This window comes from Aethalodelphis obliquidens, unplaced genomic scaffold (genome assembly GCF_003676395.1).
Source record: "Aethalodelphis obliquidens isolate GAN/ISIS:26980383/991018 unplaced genomic scaffold, ASM367639v1 scaffold1, whole genome shotgun sequence".
NCBI classification, from domain to species: Eukaryota; Metazoa; Chordata; class Mammalia; order Artiodactyla; family Delphinidae; genus Aethalodelphis; species Aethalodelphis obliquidens.
This window is the reverse complement of record NW_020837945.1, coordinates 68,234,589-68,254,976: the sequence shown is the minus strand read 5'-3', so window position 1 is coordinate 68,254,976 and position 20,388 is coordinate 68,234,589.

Sequence of the window (20,388 nt, the reverse complement as noted above, 5' to 3'; positions counted from 1 at the left end):
CGCAGGAAAGGAAGGGTGCTAACCCGCTGGTGTCTGGGATGCTGTGGGTCCCCCGCAGCCCGTGCCTTGCCTCCCGCCCGGGCCTGTGAACATTCAGCTGCTCCTTTCCCCAGCTGAGTGAGCGGTTCTTTTCAGGGGCAACCGACTGCACACAGATTCCTGAGCCATGACCTCATCGGCTTGTGAGAGGCTGAGCACGTCCACCAGCTCCACTCACATGGGAGAGAGAGGGACACTTCAGGGTCCGAGTGGGCTCAGGAGAGGTTTGCCTTTTGGGTTAGCGCCAGGGCTGGTATAGGCACAAGTGTTGCCCTACGTCTGCCGTGTCTGTCTGCAGACACTGCTGTGGATCCCCTCAGGGACGGCACTAGCCGACAGACTCCCCATCTGCCATCACTGCACCCGCACCAGAGCCCCCAGGACAGTCTTGCAGGGGTGGCCCAGCCCGGGCTTGGACGCCTTCCCACCCACACTATCGCCTTCAGCATTCCTGTAGTTGGCAAATATTCATTGAGTCCAACTGCAGTACTTCCCAAGGTGGGCCCATGGAGCTTTTGGATTGGAACCATCTGGAATGATGGTTAAAATGCTGCCTCCTGGGTGCTGTGGCAGACCTAATGCATCAGAATCTCTGGGTGGAGCCTGGGGATCTGCATTTTAATGAGTTTCCCCCAAGTGATACTTTTGTGCCCTAATGTTTGAGACTTGCTGACTATGATGGTTAATTTTGTGTCAACTTGACTGGGCCACAGTGCCCAGATATTTGGTCAGACATTATTCTGGATGTTTCTGTGAGGATGTTTTTTGGATGAAACAAGAACATCCAGTTTTAATTTAAAACTGTTAATTTGGGGCTTCCCTGGTGGCGCAGTGGTTGGGAGTCCGCCTGCCGATGCAGGGGACGCGGGTTCGTGCCCCAGTCTGGGAGGATCCCATATGCCGCGGAGCGGCTGGGCCCGTGAGCCATGGCCGCTGGGCCTGCGCGTCCGGAGCCTGTGCTCCGCAGCGGGAGAGGCCACAACAGTGAGAGGCCCGCGTAACGCAAAAAAAAAAAACAAAAAAAGAAACTGTTAATTTGGTGGACTTTGAATAAAGCAGATTGCCCTCTATCACGTGAATGGGCTCCAATCAGTTGAAGGCCTGAATAGAACAAAGACTGACCTCCCTCGAGCAAGAGGGACTTCTGCCAGGAGATGGCCTTCAGATTTGAACTGCAGCATGTGCTTTTCCCTGAGCCTTTAGCCTGCCAGCCCACCCTGCAGATTTTGGACCTGCCAGCCTCTATAATCACATAAGCCAATTCCTTAAAATCAATCAATCAACCTCTCTCTCTTCCTCCCTCTTTATAGATATAGATACAGATAGCCAACGGTATAGATCCTACTACTTCTGTTTGTCTAGAGAATCCTGGCTAATACACTGGTTTGCTGTATGCAAGGCTCTGGCTACCACAGTCACATGTGGGCAGATGACAGCTTAGAGCAGACCCCTGCCTGGCCCTGCCCACCAGCCCTGGCTCTGCAGTCACATGCTCCAAGGCCCAGAGAGGCTGACTGGGCAGACCAGTAGGTGCCATTGCCTAGACCTGACTCTGCTCTGGGTGGAGGGTCCCAACCCAGCTACCCTCCACAGGACAGGGTTTAGCTCCTGTTGCCAGACTTAGCAAGTAAAAATACAGGATTCCCTGGGCTTCCCTGGTGGCGCAGTGGTTGCGAGTCCTCCTGCCAATGCAGGGGACACGGGTTCGTGCCCCGGTCTGGGAAGATCCCACATGCTGCGGAGTGGCTGGACCCGTGAGCCATGGCCGCTGAGCCGGCGCGTCCATAGCCTGTGCTCCACAGCGGGAGAGGCCACAGCAGTGAGAGGCCCGCGTACCGCAAAAAAAAAAAAGAAAAAAAATACAGGATGCCCAGTGAAATTTAAAATTCAGGTAAGCAGTGAAACATATGTTAGCATAAGTATATCTCATGCAATATTTGGGACATACTTATACTAAAAGAAGTTCTTTGTCATTTATCTGCAATTCAAATTTCACTGGACATCCTGTATTTTATTTGACAACCCATGACAGCTCTTTCCAGCCTGGAGTCAGCAGTTGTTTCCTGTTAATTACAAAGCCCTTTGCAAAGGGCTTTCTCAGGTGTGATCTCTTTCTATCCTGCAACGATGGGGAGGCAGAGCAGGCATCATCATGACCCATCATCATCTTCATGTCACAGTGGCAGCTGAGGCTAGGAGGCTGGCAGAGGTTGCCAGCCGAGGTCAGAGCAGCCCCGGCTGCACAGTGGAAACACCTGGAGGGCTTTTGAATCACTTACATGTATTTGGATGATGTGTAGGATGTCTCCAACTTTGAAATGTATCAAAAAATAAAATGGATGAATGCATGGATAGAGGGATGATGGATAGGTATGTGAGAAAGCGAATACAGCAAAATGTTAATGATGGAATCTAGGTGGTGGGTATACAGGTGTTCACTGTACAATCTTTTAACTGCTTTATATATTTGAAAATACTTATAAAAGTTTGGGAGGCAAAAACCGTGGATACATAGGTCCCACCCCAGACCAATTAAATCAGGATCTCTGCAGGCAGCAGTATCTTTTCAAAGCTACCCAGGTGATCTGATCTAACCCATCACTTCTCTCTGTGTACCAGCCACCACCTGTAGGGTATGGGTACCCTACACCAATGGTTCCCCAACTGAGAGTTCATCAGAGTCTGGGTCACTGGGCCTCCTCCCCAGACTTTCTAATCCAGTAGGTCTAGGCTGGGACATGAGAATTTGCATTTCTGACAAGTTTCCAGGGGGTGCAGATGTTGCTGCTCCAGGGACCACACTTTTAGAAGCACTTCCCTCGCATACACAGCCAAACACAGGGTGGGTAAGTGCTGAGAGTAGTATAAACCATGTGCCGCGTCTGTCAGCAGAGGAAGCCGTTCGTTAGCTGTGCCAGGGTCAGAATAGGCTTCGTGGGAGAGTGTGTATTTGTGTGAGCCTTGAAGGATGGGAGGTTTTCATTGGAGGAGAAGGCGTTCTGTGTGGAGGGAATCGTAGAAGCACAGGCGCAGGGGTGGGCAAGTGCGTGAGGGATAGCTAGTTTGGGGATGAGCTGAGGAGGTGGGGATGGAGAGGAAATGGCCAGAGAGGAGCCAGGAAGGGTAGTTCGTGCCAGATGGAAAGAGCATTTGGTTTTGATCATGTAGGCAGTGGGGAGCTGGTGGAGGCTTATTAGCAGCAGAATAATGGGACCAAATCATCGCTGTTCACTGTTGTTCCGGCAGCTCTGTGTGGGCTGGATTGGAGAGGAGAGATGAAAGATATAGGGAGCGTACTTGGGAGGCTATTGTGAGCATCTGGAGTGAGCAATGTTGAGGGTGCGCATAATCACAGCACTAATAATGATGATAAAGTAATGGCAGACACTTATCGAGTGCTTTCTAGGTGCCAGCCGGTGCCGTGTGCTTTTGCAAACATTATCTTTTTAATCTTCACACTGCCCTGCGTGGTCTTACAGATGAGGAAACTGACTGGAGAGGTTAAGGGATGCCCAGGTTGGGACGTGAACGCAGGGCTGTGCGTTTTGTGTGAGTGCGCACACAAAGGCAGGGAGGGTGGCCTGGAGGAGGAGGCCAGCAGGTCCCTGCTTTGGTCCCCACGTCTTCGGGTAGGCATCAGTGTTCCCGGCGCTTCCCCTGCTGGGCTGAGGCCTGAGCCAGGAGAGGAGCGGCTGGACAAGGGAGCATTCACCACTTTCCTTCCCCACCGGCCGGCAGAGGCTGCTTTCCTGGCAGGCAGGGCCTCAGCTGTGCCTCCCTCCACACCCCCTACCCCTGCCCCCTCCCAGCACCCACGCTCTGTCCCTCCCCGACCAGTGCTCTGCTGCCACAGCTGCCTGCAGACCACACCTGCAGCCACTTGACTAAAGCTTCCAGGAGAAAAATGGCATTGCTTCCTGCTCCCTTCTATGTCCCTGCTGTCCTTGGGCCTGAGCAGAGGATACTTCCAGGCACCTCCCCCAAATTCCTGCATTTCAGATGCTTCTCCAACTGGCCCCGACCATGGCCAGTCTATGCCCAGGCAGTTCCATGATGGAAAGGGAGATGGGGGTTTGGGAGGGGCAAGACCTGCAGAGTGAGTAATAAAGTCCTTATAGAAAAATGCCTGCAAATAGTAAGCCTGTGAGCTGTTATTCTTATTATAACTGGGCTCCATGAATGTGGAGCTTAAGGGGCTTTGGCACCAATGACCAGGTTTAAAGAGAGACATTCATTAAGCACCAGAAGGGCTTTGTCAGAGCTTGACCATCTTTCTGTCTCTAAGAAGGGCTGCTTTCATACTGGGTCAGAAAGAGCTCACTGTACTTCTCTTAAAGAACCCCCTCCTCTCCTCTCATCCGCTGGCCCAAGGCGAAAGCTCTGTTCTGCCCCTCACCAGGCCCCACGGCCTGTGCACCTAAAAGGTCCCCGAGCACATGCCCTACACCCCCACCCCCAAACTAGAAGGACCAGTCACCTGGTTCGTAGGTGCCAAGGGCTGAGGCAGTAGTGAGGCTCCGTTATTGTACCTGCAGGAGAAGCCGCATGGGAATGAAGCTGAACCTCAGGCCTCTGAGCGGGTGTGCGTGTGCACAGGTCAGTGCATGCACACTTGCAGGTTGAGGGTGTGTTTGGGGCAGTGGTGGGGATGCAGCCTCAGGCCTTGTCTTTATTCAGACCCATATTCTGTGCAGGAGAGATGGGGCTTGGCTGGCAAGGCGCGGCGAGGCGTGGGGGGGGGGGCAGTTCCCGGAAAGGCTTCTCGCTGGAGCTGGACAGTGGGGCTGCGGGACCCTGGTCTCTGTGGCAGCTGACCCGCCCCATCACTCAACCACCTGTGAGCCTTCTCCCTCCCCGGGCTGCAGCACGAGGCATGTGTGGCCAACAGAAGGGGGATGGTGTGCCCGAGCCCTTTCTCCCGGCTTCCCTCAGCCAACGTTTGCTGCCGGGTGGATCTGGGCGCTGATGTAGTGTGCTCGGGGAATGACAGTTGTCTCCCAGATAGCCCCTGACCTTATCCCGAGGAGGTGGGACACAATTATGTTTTGGAAGTTCAGGAATCTGAGCTGGCAGGACCCAGATCACCAGACACAGCCTGGTGATGGAAACTCTCAGGCTACCAGTAGGACACCCTAGAGGGGACCTGAGGAATCCTGGGATCACTCCCTGCCTCCTTGCCTCCATCCCCACACTGGACTCCAAGCTGTCTGCCCACCCTGGGAACCTGCAGCCCACCAAGTCTGCAGCATCACAGGACTCCGACACAGACTCTAGCCTCTTATCCCTTCACTGTTTTATTTGTTGCCCAAACACCATAATAAGAGCAATAACATAAACCAAAAGGAAAAAAGCTCCTTAACAGGTGAACTGTTGTTTTCCTTGTTCTCTTCTAGTCCCTGTCCTTATTCACCCCTCCCTCCTTCTCCCTCCACCACTCCCAACTCCTTTTCATTCTTCCTCTCTACAAGGAGAAAGGGGCAGACTCCAGCACCTTCTATAGCTGGCCTTCTCTTCCCTCCTCACCTTGGGGTAGGGGAGGAGACACACTTGCAGCACAGAGGTTTGGGGTCCTGTCCTCAGCTGGCTGCATCTCAGAAGCTGAGCGGGACCAGCTCATGCACCCTGGACTTGGAAGCTCATCGGCTGGCTCTCTCAGGGGTCTGGAGGCCCAGGCCCGCTTGGCATCCCTGACTGGGAAGCCGGGGGTGGGAGGGGAGAGAAGGACAAAATGTAACCTGAACACAGGCTGGAGTCAGGGAGGCCAGACTGGGACCCAGACTGGAGTGAGTAGCCATCGATTCTTGTTCCTGTCCTAGTCACAATGCCACTCACTCCCCAAAGAGGGTGTTAAGAGTGGTTTTTCTGGGGACCTTGGGATTCAGTCCCTTCTAGCGCCCAGATTTCTGAAACAATGTATGTAGACACTCTGAATTACCTGTCATCGGTCAGTAGGGGCTCTCTTAATTTCAGGCCCCCAGCCCCAAGTTGCTCGAAGCCAGTGTGAGGCATCAGTGCTTGACTTGGGGAAAAGGCTGCTGCGTCCAGGAGCTGGATGCAGTGGGGAGGGCAGATCTGGGTCAACTTCCCACTCGGAACCTTTGGATCTGTGGCCCCTCTCAGGGCCTCCAAATTCTCATCTGTTAAATGGAAGCGATGGCAACCTGCCTGCAGAATTTACAGGGGATCTGATGGGGTCCTGGTTGTGAGGAATGGCAAGAGCCCATCCAGGGAAGGGAATATGCGTGATCCCTAACACTCTCCTTTCTGCTGAGACATCTCAACCTACCCAACCCAGCATCCCAACCACTCTCACTGACTCCTCTCTCCCCAGTGCTGGACCTAGTTGCCCAAGAGCATCAATGGGATCATCTGGAACTAGTGGATTAAACGAAGAGCTGAATAAAGTCAAACCATAGCACAGATAATGCCAAATAGTGTATAGTCCAAGAACAACTTTTCTTTGATTCCAGTTCTGGGGATGACTGGCCCAGGCTGAGTTTTGTGCACACAATGAGGGGATTGATCAGGAGTGTGCTGGATGGCATGGAAAAGGGCTGGCATGCTGCACACTGGGCAACGAACCCATATGTTACCATGTAGTTTAGAGTTGCATTGATTTGCACAAATCGTACGTTAAGTCAGCGCACACACAATATTAATGCATGACTCCGGCCAGGCGGCTACTGCTGGTTTTCTGGGAGTGCTGGAGAACCCGTATTGTAGAAAGGTCCCACCAACTGCCATCCTAGCCCCTGTCACCATGGACAGCGGAGTAAGATGGTTGAAGTTGCTGTAAGAGGAAGGCAAGTTAGATAGTGGAAGAACTTTCTGCCTGGAGGGGGGAGGGACTCTTCTCAAACCTACGCAGATTGGGAAGTGACCTAGACCTGGCCTGACCCTCAGTGAATTCATAGGGTCAACAAGCTTTTCATCTTTACCACAAGTCTATGAAGTAGTTGTTATTGGTGCTATTGTTGTGTTTGTCATTGTTATTGTTATCCCTCTTTTAAAGAGAAGGGAGGCAATGGCCTGGTGATTAAGAGCACAGTGCCAGGCACTGCTCCCGCTGGGGGTGACTGTTGACTAGTTCAGGGAGAGCCAGGCCTTTCCACTCAAGTCCACGCCCTACTCGCCCCACCCTATTTGCCTTCCCGAAAGCCTCGGGGAAGCTTCCTCCGCAGAGGCATGCCACCCTCTTGCAGCACTGTGTGAACTGTCCCCATTGGGGCATTCAGCATGGGAGACTCTCACTCATTCATTTAACACGCATAGGGGCTGGGGATCCAAAGGTGAACATGACATTATTCTTGTCAGCTCTTGGCGGACCTCTTAATGTCTTTGCTTCTCAGCCCACACTGGATTTGGAAAACATTTCCAGTCCATTACTTGGAGTAGAATTGTCACCTGCCACATATTCTTTTTCAAGGCTGGCTGCTTTATGAGTGTCTAGACTTTCAGCCATGAGTGGGCACATTATCCAAAGTCCCTTTGGCTAAGAGCAAAGATTCCCTACCCTTTGTTCCACCATTCAGTCATTCTCTCATTCAACAAATAATTCAGTGTCAACTACACATCAGGTGATGTGTTAGAAGCTAGGGATATAGGCTGAGCAAAACAGACAAAGTTCCTTTCCTTAGGAGTTTACAGACATTAACCAGACACTTGCCCCATCTTGCTCTGCTGTATTGCCAAGGACTAAGGTGCTTTGTTGAAGAGTGGCTTCCTCAGGCACGGCATTCCTAGGGCCACTGCTGCCCCAGAGTTGGCCCATCCTGTCTTCTGGGAATCATAGCCACTGGGCAGGTCTTTGTTGATCCTTCCCTTTAGAAGGAGGCAGAGGATGCCTATAGTGTCTTCTGCCTCTTGTTCCAGCCCTTCCTGTGAGAGTTGCCCCAGTGGACAGACTTAGAGGACCCCCAGAGAGGAGGCTATTCTGCTCCACCCCCAGAAAGAAGGCGTGCCCTGAAGAGGGAACTTGTTTCTCTGTGGAGTTAGATGGCTTGGCAAAAGCATGGGCACTGGAGTTAGGCTTAGTCCCAGAACTGTCACTTACTAGCTGTGTGCCTTGGGCAAGTCATGAACATCTCTATGCCTTAGATCCTCAGCAGGGAAGTGGGGCAGTAACACTTCCCTTGCAGGAATGCTGCAGTGATTAAATAAGGTATTGTTGAAGAACCCTTCTGAGGCATAGTTGACATTTCATAAACATGTGCCCATCCTTCCTCAGCGTACATCTGACTTCCAGCTTCTTAAGGACATGGTTACCTGTTGAGTTCACACAGGAGGGATATTAAATATTAAAGGTAAGGAAGTGTAAGATTCCCCTGTTATATAACTACTAGGCTAGAACAGTTATTCCCACAGTGTGGTCCTGGACTCGGCATCACCTGGGAACTTGTTAGAAATGCAAATTCTTGGGCTCCACCTCAGAACTACCAAATCAGAAACTCTGGGGACGAGTCCCAGCAATTGACTTTAACAAGCCCCCCAGGAGATTCTGATGCACGCTAAAGTGTGAGAACCATGGGGCTAGAGATTGCAAACCGGTTGTCAGTGGGCCAAATGCCTTCACAGATGTGTTTTGTTGGGCTCCTGTCATCAGCTGGAGATGAGCAGCAGCTGCCCTGAGGCGTGGCCGTGCCCTTCTGAGGGGTCCAGTCCTCACTTGGCCACGCCCTCCCGTGTTACCCCAGCTGGCCTCACTCACGTGGCTGCCCAGCCCCTAGCGGCATCCAAGTTTGCGGCGCGGGCTCCAGGTCAGGGGACGGTGTGGGTCTGTCTTCCAGAGAGTCAGCAGCTCTGCTTCAGCTGATCCTGAACGTCAGCTGAGACACTGAGCTACCCAGCCCAGCAGGAAATAGGAACAGGGTAGATGATTTTCTAATTCCTAAACCCAGCAGTCAGGTTCTGCTGATTTCACTTCAGGATTTGGTTTGAAGTGTTGTGAATTGCCAGCACATCACACACACCCACATTTAACTGTAGGTCCAAAAATACCCTCCACAGCCAAAGAGAGATGATTTTTTACATTCCCTGCTACCTTGGATTATCTGCCTCGCTGCTCTCTGCCACCTCCGCAGTTGGCCGGCTGATGAGCAGTGACTGGAAAGGGATGGCTAACGTGGAGGAGCGGAAGGGGCCAGTGGCACCAGGTCCTGCACCAGTAAGCAGCTCAGGAGGCCACGGAGGACTTTGCTTACCCCACAAGTGTAAATACGGGTGGACTCCGGGAGGGCTGCGAGGACCCAGGGGCTGTGATGTCTGGGGGTGGAGCAAGATGGGAGCTCTCAAGATGGGAGAGGTGTTGGAACAGAAAATAATGATCAATTGCCCTGACAGCAGCAGGCATTCCCAGCCAGGAGAGCTAAAGAAAATGGATCCAGAACCCAGCACGGGATGGGATGTAGGGAAGAAGCTCTGGGCAGTGGGAGAGGAGCTGAGCTGGGTGCAGCCTTGGGGACAGAGGTGAGGAGAAGGCCCGGGAAGCTTCCCAGCTCTGCACCTCCACAGCTGGACAGAGCACCAAGCCCCCCTCCTTCCTTCCTGAGGGAATTGACTCTCCAGTAGCCCTGTAAGGAGATGGGAAGCAGGCTGGCTAAGCACATGGGCTTTAGCCTTGAATGGACCTGAGGCCAGATCCTGTGACTCTGGGCAAGCAACCCAACCTCTCAGCTTTCTCACCTGTCAAAAGACAATAAAGTCTTCTTTTTTTTTTTTTTTTTTAACATCTTTACTGGAGTACAATTGCTTTACAATGGTGTGTTAGTTTCTGCTTTATAACAAAGTGAATCAGTTATACATATACATACGTTCTCATATCTCTTCCCTCTTGCATCTCCCTCCCTCCCACCCTCCCTACCACCCCTCTAGGCGGTCACAAAGCACCAAGCTGATCTCCCTGTGCTATGCGGCTGCTTCCCATTAGCTATCTATTTCACGTTTGGTAGCGTATATATGTACATGCCACTCTCCCACTTTGTCCCAGCTTACCCTTCCCCCTCCCCGTGTCCTCAAGTCCATTCTCTAGTAGGTCTGCATCTTTATTCCTGTCTTGCCCCTAGGTTCTTCATGACTTTTTTTTTTTTTAGATTCCATATATATGTGTTAGCATACAGTATTTGTTTTTCTCTTTCTGACTTACTTCACGCTGTATGACAGACTCTAGGTCCATCCACCTCACTACAAATAACTCAGTTTCGTTCCTTTTAATGGCTGAGTAATATTCCATTGTATGTATGTGCCATATCTTCTTTATCCATTCATCTGTCGATGGACGCTTCGGTTGCTTCCACGTCCTGGCTATTGTAAATAGAGCTGCAATGAACATTTTGGTACATGACTTTGAATTATGGTTTTCTCAGGGTATATGCCCAGTAGTGAGATTGCTAGGTCGTATGGTAGTTCTATTTTTAGTTTTTTAAGGAACCTCTGTACTGTTCTCCATAGTGGCTATATCAATTTACATTCCCACCAACAGTGCAAGAGGGTTCCCTTTTCTCCACACCCTCTCCAGCATTTATTGTTTGTAGATTTTTTGATGATGGCCATTCTGACCGGTGTGAGATGGTGTCTCACTGTAGTTTTGATTTGCATTTCTCTAATGATTAATGATGTTGAGCATTCTTTCATGTGTCTGTTGGCAATCTGTATATCTTCTTTGGTGAAAGGTCTATTTAATAAAGCCTATTTTATAGGCATATGGTGAGGATCAAATAAGATAACATTTGTAAAACAATTAGCACACTGTCATAGAATAAAGAAAACAATAAAGCTTAGATATAATTATAATTATTAGAGAGCAGAAATCAGGTATTATCACCAGAAGACCTGGTATCTGGGATTTGGCAGGTTGCGGGTCATTGGTGAGGAAAATGGATTCAGATGTAAGTATTAACCAGTGAGCAGAAGACCATGGAATTATCTGTCCCCAAAGAGACAGAAAGTGTCCTCCACCAATTCTTGAGGCCCTTGGCATTTATTAGGGCCCTTGATAAGCCTTGGTTCCTGGTGCAGAAAAGACACAATGTCCTGACACTGATGAGTGCCAGACACTGATGCGGCCAGTAAGAGATGCGGTTGATGTGAAGTGACCCCTCCCATCCCCAAATCCAGTTGCCCCGCCGTGGACAGGAGCTGTCCTACCTGGAGCCTGGGGGAACGGACAGGATGACCTCAGAGGTCCTCACGAGGCATTACTAACCTCAGGAAGCTCCAAATTTACCTGATTTCCCTCTGCCCTCTCTTACAAAACTTGGTATTTCCAGTTGTGTTGGAGGGGAGGTTGGGATGCAGACAGCCACCTTCCCCAGCTCCAAGCTAAGAGGCAGAGCACCTGGGCCCTTTCAACACGCACCCCACTGCACTGCAAGTCACCCCCAGGACCGCCATCCCTTCTAACTCAGGTTCATTGCTTCTGGGGAGATAAGCCCTGAGAAAAGGGCCAAGGGAGGGGGATTAGCATCCGTGCATTTCTAAATCTGTCCAGCTGTGTAAACGGTTTAGAGCAGGATAAAGCAGACCATAATTATCACAATTATAATGAGAGGGGAGAACACGGATGCAGACGTATAATCCAGATTAAAGTATGAAGGGGAGTTACACTGTCTCCCAAGGCCCTTTCTATGCTAATCCTGTGTGAATCTATGCGGCTAAACGTGCCTGGGGACCCATCCTGATATCTGGTGATGTGGAGACCAGTTGATTTTTGGATTTACAGCTTTCCAGGAAAACGTCGTGGGGCCTTGGAGATCAGGAGAGCATGGGGCCATGAAGGTGCAGACGGCAGCTCTGCTCAAGGCTCCAGCCCTGGAGGGGGTTGAGGGCTGGCCCGGCCCATACTGTGCTTTGCATACATGGTGAAGGGGCAGAGCCCTGGGCCAAACAAATGTGCAGTTTGGTCCTGACCCTGGTTCACTTCTTCCCCTACCTCCTTGTTGGCCTTGCTGTGCGAAGGCCTCCTAAGGGCTTGTCTTCGGGCAGGTTCCCTAGAAGCAGAGCCTGAGTGAGATTCTCATGTAAGTGGTTGGCTAGGAGTGTGTTTGTGAAGCATCTGAGAGGGCGTGAGGGAAGCAGCACAGAGCAGAGGACAAAGCCAGGGGAAAATGCGCTATTGAGGAAGACTGCCTGATCCGACTGGGAGCCCTGAAGTGAGAGTTGCACCACAGAAGTTGCTACACGGAGACGGGGCTGGGCTTTTATACTCCTACATCAGTCAGTGATTGCCCACTAGTCTCCCAGCCTTGTCTCCGTGAGGAGACTGTCCTAGGCTAAGGGCTGGCCTCTGGAGGAGTTTGCTAGGAGATGGGGAATGGGTACGCTGGCCCAGAAATGGGGGTCTGGCAGGGCACCAACAGCACCTGCTACAGAGCTCTTCCACTCCCACATTTGTCCTCTCCTCTTTCTCTCCATGAAACATCACATTAATTAAACTCAAGAAATTCCTCATAGGGACTTCCCTGGTGGTGCAGCGGTTAAGAATCCGCCTGCCAATGCAGGGGACACGGGTTCGAGCCCTGCTCCAGGAAGATCCCACATGCAGCAGAGCAACTAAGCTCATGCGCCACAACTACTGAGCCCATGTGCCACAACTACTGAAGCCCGAGTACCTAGCGCCTGTTCTCTGCAACAAAGAGAAGCCACCGCAACGAGAAGCCCATGTACCGCAACAAAGAGTAGCCCCCGCTCGCTGCAACTAGAGAAAGCCCGCGTGCAGCAACGAAGACCCAACATGGCCAAAAATAAATAAATAAAATAAATACATTTATTTTAATAAAAGTGATTAATTGCTGGGGTAATTCTTCCTTGACTATTAAATGCTTATTTTAATAAGCATTCTTAAAATGAATTTTCATGTTAATTGGATTCTCATGAGGGCACTAAGAACCCGTTTTGTTATTATTATTCCCATTATACAAACTGCTGCTAAGGTGGTTAAGTGTTTTACTTTATGGTGACTTAGCTAGTCAAAGTAGTCCATTTCTAATAGTAAAATTTCAGGTGTACTACAGATATCAGGGAACTATTCCTTTTAAGGGAACTCTTTTCTGAACAACTCTTTAAATCATCAACGTCTTAGCACCCTTCCAAAGCATCAACCTCAAATGAAAATATTTATCAACAATCTTCTGTGTTCAAGACACTGGTATTTTGTGGGGGCTTTAAAAGGGTTGCGGCGTATGCCTAAGAGGCTTTCAGTCTAATCTAGGAGCCAAATATGTAACAAATGGGGAGGTTTGATCTATCGCCAAATAAGACGGTAGGTGGGCATAGTAGGAACAGAGTATGGGGAAGCTTCTGAAGGGGAGAGGGATTCCAGGCTGGCTTTCGGAGAAGGATGGGTCTTGAATCAGTTAGATTCAAGCTAGCTGCTAGACAGTCCCTTCCTGCCAGCTGGTTGTCACTGGGACACCTGTGCCAGGAAGTGGCACATCCATCCATTTATGTATTCATTCACAAACACATGTCAGCTGAGCTCCCACTGCATGGCAAGCTCTGTGCTTGGCTCTGGGGAGGCAGTGATGAGAGGGCTCCCCTCGGAGCTCACAGTCTAATGCAGACATGGCCCACACTGCTGTCAATTGTCCAGTCCCTCATCCCAGGTCCTGGGCAGTTCAGGCTGGCAAATGCTCTGAGCACCAGTGTCTGCTCTTGACTTCACTCAACTCTAATTAAACAAGGGGTTGGTTCGATATCTCTCCGGAAAGCAGAGGTTCTGCAGGAGGGAGTGTATCACTTAGGAATGTTTCTGGCTGCAAGAAACGGAAAACACTGCTTAAAATAACTTTAGACATAAGGACTTATTTAATCACTTAACAAGAGGTTTGGAGGTGGCAGCAGCTGCTGGTCTTCGCTCACCGGCTCAGCAGCATCAGGGGAGCCTTTTGTCTTCCTGGTCTGTCTCTCATAGTATTGAAATGGCTGCTATAGCTCAGGACATCGCATTTTTCTGCATGGCAGGAAGGAAGGGGTTAGAGACAGCTGAGTCTAGTCTCTTGTAAAGAAAGCAGCACTTTTCCAGAATCTGTAGTTGCCTGCTTAGTTCTCATTGGCCAGAACTATGCACATGGCCACCCCTAACTGCAGGAGAGGTTGGGAAGCATCTCACCTGGCACTGAGAACGTTGCCACTCTGTGCAACATGGGGTTTGTTACCGAGGGCGATGGGGGAATGAATATCAGGGAGGCAACCAGCAGTCTTGCTGCAGGAGAGCTGTGGACTTCCTTGTGCAATCCTAGGCACTGAGCTCCTGCTCAAGAAACTTCTGGATGGGGCTTCCCTGGTGGCACAGTGGTTAAGAATCCACCTGCTAATGCAGGGGACACGGGTTCTAGCCCTGGTCCAGGAAGATCCCACGTGCTGCGGAGCAACTAAGCCCGTGCACCACAACTACTGAGCCTGCACTCTAGAGCCCACATGCCACAACTACTGAAGCCCACGCGCCTAGATATAGCCTGCGCTCCACAACAGGAGAAGCCACCGCAATGAGAAGCCCACACACTGCAACGAAGAGTAGCCCCCGCTCAATGCAACTAGAGAAAGCCCACACGCAGCAACAAAGACCCAAAGCAGCCAAAAATAGATAAATAAATTTAAGAAAAGAAAGAAAGAAAGAGACTTCTGGATGAATTGGAGTGACTCCTGATGAAGCACAAAGCTGCTTCTTCCCAGCCTGTCCTCTTCCCCTTCAGCGCACGGGGACCATCACTCCTCTTCCCTCCTCTGCCCTGCCTCCAGCCAGGACCACCCATCCCATTTCCCAAGTCTGCCCTCCTGGTTTCTGCTTCAGTTTCACCCACCAGGGAGTCCCTGGAAAAGGAAGACGGGAGGGAGGATGAAAGAGGAGGGAAGGTGTTAATTAAACACCAGATGTTTAACTTTGTTAATTAATGGCTCTGTCACCCTGAGTGGCATCAGCCTCCTCTTCTCTGTCTCTTTCACCCTCACCATTCTCCCCGCCTCTGGAGGGCCTGACCCTAAGGCTGAAAAGCCCAACATTGGTTCAATGGGGCCTGAGATCAGCAGAGGGAAGATGGAAGAAAATGGCCCAGGGAGACCTTGAGGAGGTGGTCCCCTTGGCCGGGAGGTGGTGAGGACATATTGGCATACTGGCACTGGGGACGGAGAGAAGGAAGAGCGGGAGAGAGACTGAAGGGGAAAGAGCCCTGAGGTCACAGACAGACAAGTTTTGTTTGGCACACATCGGGATTTCCGAAAATGCAAGTAATTGCTTGCACTTAAAAATAAAGGAATTTCACAGAAATCCAGAAGCACAGACTTTCTTTACAAATGCATGGATCTGGGCCCCTGTCCTGGGAAGGCAACAGTCTGGAGAAGAGGAGAGCTGAGTCCCAGCTGTCCTGTCCAGATGGGGATGTCCTGTCCCCCCTCCCCTGCCCCTGTCCCTCCCCCCCCCCCCCCCCACCCCACCCCGTGCACTTAGCTCATGTGTTGCCCGCCATCCCTGGGTTTGGGATCCAGTGTTGAAGTACAAGTGCCAGGACTTGACAATGGGTTGGACATGGGAGATGAGGGAGAGGGGATCTGGGAATGCTGAGATGTGAGTCAGGATACCTGAGGGGCAGGGGGTGGGGCTGGGGGAGGTCCCATTGACAGAAATGGGGGATGTGGGAGGAGCAGGTTAAGGGAGAAAGGTGACAGTTTCATTTCGGGCAGGCTGCAGTAGAAATGTCTGGGTGCCACTGAGATGGAGATGGCCTTGTGGTCTGGAGTCCAGAAGAGTAGGGCTGGCGAGGTGGAGGTGATGGAGCTGGGGTGGAAGTGGAAACCCTGGAGAGGAAGGAGCAGGGACCTCCCAGAGCAGTCAGAGTGAGAGAAGAGGGGATTGAGAGGAGAGCCTTGGAGAATCACAGATCTGGGAGAAAGAACTAGAAATGAGAGTTACGGCCAAGTGAGAGGTTTCAGGGAACCTGGACAGTGTCATGACAGAAAAGTAGGTACAGGGTCCAAGATTTTTTTTTTTTTTTGCAGTACACGGGCCTCTCACTGTTGTGGCCTCTCCTGTTGCGGAGCATAGGCTCCGGACACGCAGGCTCAGCGGCCATGGCTCACGGGCCCAGCCGCTCCGCGGCATGTGGGATCTTCCTGGACCGGAGCACAAACCCGTGTCCCCTGCATCGGCAGGCGGACTCTCAACCACCGTGCCACCAGGGAAGCCCAGGGTCCAAGATTTTTATGGCACTGCCATCTATATTATCTGCTGTGCAGCCCAAGGAGTGTTTCCAGCAGGCTGTATGGCCAAAGCCCTTGTTCCTGCTGGTGTGGCGTGTTTGCTGACTCCCCAAAGAGACAGGAAGCCAGCCATTTACATCATGGCAGTTTCACCCCTTTCAGGCCATTTGGAGCCTTCTGTCTAATAACTTTAGAATGAAAGGCTTTTTCCCTAACTGGAAATTTCAGTATCATCCCAGAAATGGGGAAGCAGGTTGTGTGCACATAGGAAGGATGTAGCTTCTGCTGCTGACACAGACACACAGCTCCACTGCTCCAAAAAAATCTCTCGAAGGAAAGGCAGAAGGAACCAGGCTCTGGAGTCAGAGAGCCTGACCTGTGGCTTTCCTTCCCTCACCTCTACCCTTGGGTCGTGCATGTGTGAAATGAGGGAAGGTTGCCTGAGGATTAAGTGGAGGCTGGAGTCTGAGCCCGTCCCTCCCACCGGCAGTTCCTTCCTGCTCCCTCAGACGCCACCAGCACAGAAGGCAGCAGATGTTACTGGTTTCACTTCATTTCCATAGATTTACAAGCATCCCTTTATGTGTTACTGAAAAATTGGGTGTAAATCCTATTTTAAGAACACAGTGGAACTCATTACTTGAAGAATGCTTTAGAAAATCCTTTTGGGAAGTGAATAATAATCACCCTTTGGTAAAACTTTTGTGCCAGTGTTCATGAATTTCTTTGTCTGGAGTGCAGTTCACCTGTAAGGTCTTTCCCTGCGGTGTTCCCTTTGCATTTTGTGACCTCCTTCTTTCCCAGGGGACACACTGCTCCCCTTCCCTGCGCTGTCATCTCCCATCTCTGGTCCTCTCTCCTCACCCCCTCAGCCTCTGAGCTCCCTGGCCGTCCCCTCAGCAGTAGCCTCTTTCTTCCTCCCCAAGACTGTGGCGGTGACTTAATGGTGATCTTTTACCTGCTACTTCTCTTCCTTCTTTAGAAATTCAGGCACAGATGAGTCTCCAGATGCCAGAAATCTTTGCTGCGTTTGAATGACTGGGTGGGAGTACGTGTGGTGGGTGTAGGAGGCAGAATAATGGCCCACCCAAGACATCCCTGTCCTTATCCCTGGAACCTGTGACTGTGTTACCTTATGTAGCAGAAGGGCTTTGCAGCTGTGATTCAGTTAAGGACCTTGAGATGGGAGAGCATCCTGGAGTATCCAGGTTGTCCCATTGTGATCACAAGGGTCCTTAAAAGTAGAGAAGCTTTCCCAGCTGTGATAGAGGGCCGTGTAACTACCAAAGAAGGGTTAGAGAGAGGCAGTTTCGCTGGCTCTGAAGATGGAATGTGGGCGGCCTCTAGAAGCTGGAAAAAGCAAGGAAATGGATCCTCCCCTAGAGCCTCCAGAAAGGAATGCAGCTCTGCCTACACTGTGATTTCAGTCCAGTGAGACCCATGGCAGACTTCTAACCTACAGACTGGAAGAGAATAAATGTGTGTTCTTTGAAGCCACCAGGTCCATGGTAATTGGTTACAGCAGGAACAGGAAATGAAGACAGCGGCCAGCGCACGGTTCGCCTGGACGTCAGGCCTCACACCTAACCTGTCTCTTTTGCCTTGTTCACTGGATATCCAGGGACTCACCCAGAATTGCCCCCTGTGGTTTCAGCTAGTCCTGGGTCTGCATCTAACTCCTGTTGCCCACACCTAGGACTGGGCTGCGTGATGCCCCAGCCAGGTAGCCAAGGTGCGATGGACAGTAGGGGGCTCACTTCACTCACTGATCCGTAGCAAGCACGCCCTGCGGGGGAGTGAGGGTCTGGCAGTGGACGCCACACTGCAGGGAGAGTGGGAGAAGACCCGATCCTCTGGGGTGGGGCTGGGGGGTCAGCCACACACCCCCTGGGATCTCCTGGTCCTCAATCCCGTGGATCTTAGGAGCTCTTTTTTAAAAAATTGTGGTAGCATACACACAACATAAAACTTACCATCTTAACCATTTTTGTGTACAGTTCAGTAGTAGTATGAACATTTACATTGTTGTTCAACCGTCACCCATCTGCAGAACTCTTTTCATCCTGCAAACTGAAACCCTGTACCCAGTAAACAGCAGCTCTCCACTCTCCTCTCTCCCCAGCCCCCTGGCAACCATCATTCTACTTTCTGTCTCTGTGAATCTGTCTACCCTTCATATGAGTAGAATCATACAATATTTGTCCTTTTGTGTCTGGCTTATGTCATTCACCATAATGTCTTCCAGGTTTGTCATATTGTAGCGTGTATAAAGGTTTCTTCCTTTGTAAGGCTGAATAATATTCCATTGTATGTTTATACCACATTTTGTTTATTCATTCATCTTTTGATAGACACTTGGGTTGCTTCCCCTTTTGGCTGTTGAGAGTAATGCTGTTATGAACGTGGGTGTACAAATATCTTTTCGAGTCCCTGCTTTCAATTTTTGGGGGTATATACAGGCATAGCTTGGAGATGTTGTGGGTTCAGTTCCAGGTCACAGGAATTAAGTGAATATTGCGATAAAGCAAGTCACACGAATTTTTTGGTTTCACAGTGGGTATGAGAGTTACGTTTACACTATACTGTAGTCTATTGTGTGCAACAGCATTATGTCTACAAAATGGTACATACCTTGATTTAAAATACTTTATTGCTAAAAAATGCCAAAACAGGGCTTCCCTGGTGGCGCAGTGGTTGAGAGTCCGCCTGCTGATGCAGGGGACACAGGTTCGTGCCCCGGTCCGGGAGGATCCCACATGCCGCGGAGTGGCTGGGCCTGTGAGCCATGGCCGCTGAGCCTGTGCGTCCGGAGCCTGTGCTCCACAACGGGAGGGGCCACAACAGTGAGAGGCCCGCGTACCACAAAAAAAGGAAAAGAAAAAGCCAAAACAGGAAGTTCCCTGGTGATCCAGTGGTTAGGACTCAGCGCTTTCACTGCCGGGGCCTGGGTTCAGTCCCTGGTGTGAAACTAACAGCCCACAAGCCGCACAAGCGGGAAAAAAAAAGAAAAAAAAAAAAGCCAAAACAATGACAATAGTAACCTCAGAGGGCACTGATCACAGGTCACCATAACAAATATAATAATAATGCAAAAGTTTGAAATATTGCAAGAATTACCAAAATGTGACAGAGAGCAGAGGAAATGAAGTGAGCAAATGCTGTTGGAAAATGGCACGGATAGATTCATTCAAGGTAGGGTTGCCACAAACCTTCAATTTGTTCAAACAAACAAACAAACAAGCAAAAACAAAACAGTATCTGCGATAGGCACGACAAAGCAAAGCGCAATACGATGACGTATGCCTGTACCCAGAAGTGAAATCGCTGGATCACATGGTAATTCTATTTATATTTTTCCTGAGGCACTGCCATGCTGTTTTCCATGGCAGCTGCACCGTTTTACAGTCCCACCAACCTATTTTAACCATTTTAAAGTCAGTGGGATTAGGAACACTCACGCTGTGGGTGACCATCAGCACCACACCTTCCTGTAGGGGTTCTTTGGGTTCTAGAACTGCCTCTCCAGGTGTTGAGAACCATGCTCTGGTGAGTGAATAGAAATGGACCCTCCCCACAAAGGTTTCTTTTGAGCAAGCGGATCTGTCATTGAAACCCCAAGGAAGCCCAGGCCTTTAGCTGGATTCGTGGGCTGTTTTTGAGCTGTAGGAATGTTTTCAAATGCAGTTGTCATTTTATACAGAAACTGCCTATCTGATAGCAAAATATTTCCATGGGGAGCTTGCCCACGGGGAGGAGAAAAAGGAGGCTGCTCTAATGAATAGATAAGCTTGATTTGCTTTTGGCAACATACTTAGCATTTAATTCCAGCAATTAAAGTAGGCAAGTCTCCTTTGTTTCCTTCTCCTTGCCAAAACAATTAAATATTATAGAATGTTTGGAAAACAGAAAAAAATTCCTACTCATGGACATACCACCTTAGGGTGAGCACCGCCACCACCGTTCACAGTATTTGTCGACAAGGTATGAACCAAATATGCTGCTCACTTTATTTCATTTAAGCTGCGCTGCAACCGTGAGGCAGGATCCTGGTTCCAATCCGTGGCGTGTCCCTGAATGCCAGGTTCTCTTCTCCTGTGTCTGGTCCGCCCGCCTCCACCCACATGCCGTCCCCTACAGAGTTGCCCTCACGAGGTTCACACT